We start from the raw sequence: 2,384 nt of genomic DNA, 5'->3' as shown, positions 1-2,384 counted from the left end.
AAGACTCAACAATGTATTAGCTAACCCGATCAAAATTAAACTGAACCCGACCGAAAGTTTCTAATGTACATATGTAGATATACAAGTAATACATGTAGACTCTGCATAACAATTTTATTAAAATAAAAAAAAATTATTGCTTGTTATATGGTTTTATAACTAAATTGAGAGTATATAAGCAAGTTAATTTCTCCATGGCAACTGCATAAGATAAACAATATTTTTTTCATTATATGTATAAAAAAAATGCTTAAATTGATCAGGATATGTTTCATATGAATCAGGACTTGTTCAAGCTTGTCAACAAGCGGTTTTTCTTCGGGTCTCTTTTATTTTTTAATTTCAATCTTTTATTATTTAATTTCAACTTCTTTCTGAAATTATGATTATCTTCTAATATTTCTTGTCAAAATGAAACACTTAATAGGTTTATAAATAAATGAAACATTAAAAAAAATCAATAAATACAGGCCCGTAAGAAGCAATTTCAGTTTGGGGGAGGGGGGACAGCCATGCATTTTCTTTGGGGGGGGGGGCACTAACAACCAAAAATTCTTTGACAAGCTTTAAAAAAAGAAAAAAGAAAAAAAGGTCATCAGGCGTTTTTATTGAGGGGGCACAAGCATATAGTAGCTATGTTTTCTTTAGTATTCTATATTTCGGCAAAATTATATATTGGGGGCACCCCCCTCCCCCCCCCCCTTCCTACAGCCATGAAATAAAGTTTTACATGATTGTTAAGTATTAAAGACAATGCAATAAATTCAGCAAAGTAATTCAAATAGTTGAGGTAATTTTTACTTATGTGTAGACTGATTTACTAGTACTTTCATAATTATAAATATATTCTCCCATAAAATGAGAATAAATTCATGATAAAGGAAATAATTTGCCTTGAACATGTTGAACATGCAATACATTTTTGAGTCATTTAAGTTGTTAAAGACAAAATTCTCATTTGCCCAATTAAATTTGAGATACATGTACTAATTAAGTGACCTGTAAAGGTACTTGTAGATCTCTAATAAAATCTGGGAAATTAAATCAGCAGTGCTGTAGATCGAAACTCTTTAACGGTAGTGATGTTAACTGAGTCTACTATTATAGAAAAAATATTGCAAGAATTATACAGTATATCTTTTGTTACTCAATCATGGAAAGTGTAATACATATAACTATTAACTGATATGCTCATCTCTGATATAACCTGCTAATCCTCCATTCATGCCAAAAGGTACAGTGTAATAGATTGTTTAGAATATCATTGGCGTATAATAATATTATTACTTTCTATTACATGTAATGTGTGGGCTAGTGTGATGTCACAGATTTAACTTGAGGCCCAAATAACGGGTAAGCAAGGAGGCTGATGCAGACCTAATATAACACTTGAACTTTGGCTTAATTTTTATTTCCAGTTATAGAAATATTTTTGTCATTAAACAGAAAGTTAGACTGTAAGTATGGGTACAAAAATGCGCATTGTCAAAAATGCTTCTTTTTTTTTTTTGGCATTTGCAACAAAATGAAATTAATAGACAACATTTATCGTCAACTTTTCTCCCCCCTTTTCAACCAAATTTCTATCCTTAAAAAAATGATGTGTAGCCTACAGCATTTTTGCCTATATGGAATATACACCACAAAATATTTCCACACATCCTGCACCCAAACCCCAGTTCTAACCCGATTAAAAATATTAATCTGGTCCCTTTGAATTTTTTTTAGCAGTTTGTAGCCCTTAATTCCTCTTTATTTTTAAAGATATTTCAAAATTGTTGCTATATTGGGCTTGACCAAATGAACTTTATGTTTTATGTACAAGAAATCTAAGAGGGATGCTGTCAGGTACATAAATTTGTATGTACATTTATGCATGCATGTATCCGCTACCATAGACATCAGAGATGTGGTATCGTGGTTGGAGGGGGGGGGGGGCTCCTCCCCTCCCCCAATTAATCTTTTACTATTAAAATTGTTCAGGAAAGGCTGGTTGGATTAGGCTGTGAAAAAAGTTTGAACCTAGAAACACCTTACTCCCATTTCCAACCCAACCCTATCCCACGTATAATAGGAAATTAGAGTTAGTATTGCAGGTAAATTATCGAATATTTTATTTATCTCCGCAAGAACGATACCACCAGTCTAATATTATGCTATTCAGTATATATTTATGAATAAGCACAGATTACAATTATTTTGTTCAAGTAATCAATTGTTAGGAACCAGTAAGTTGTAAGAACTTGTTTCCGATCCATTTGCTTGTGTCAATAAAATATGTTCAAAACAAACAAACGAATTGTTGAAACCACGCTGTTGGTAAACTACAATTCGAATTTCCTCCATGCTAATAAGTATACGTAAGTCTTTATCAATAAATAAAT

The 2,384-nt window shown here is 31.8% G+C and overlaps 1 protein-coding gene across 3 annotated transcripts in view; it reads left to right on the top strand.

Moving 5' to 3' along the window:
• LOC133199224 (fibroleukin-like) overlaps positions 1-2,384 on the top strand; it is a 138,107-nt gene that overhangs the window by 87,584 nt on the left and 48,139 nt on the right. The gene's annotated exons all lie outside the window — the stretch shown is intronic.

Source organism: Saccostrea echinata, unplaced genomic scaffold (assembly GCF_033153115.1).
Source record: "Saccostrea echinata isolate AGI-Se365-2 ecotype Australia unplaced genomic scaffold, CSIRO_AGI_Sech_v1 ptg000033l, whole genome shotgun sequence".
Classification (NCBI taxonomy): Eukaryota; Metazoa; Mollusca; class Bivalvia; order Ostreida; family Ostreidae; genus Saccostrea; species Saccostrea echinata.
The sequence above is the reverse complement of the archived record's forward strand: the minus strand, read 5'-3'. Positions and strand labels throughout refer to the sequence as shown.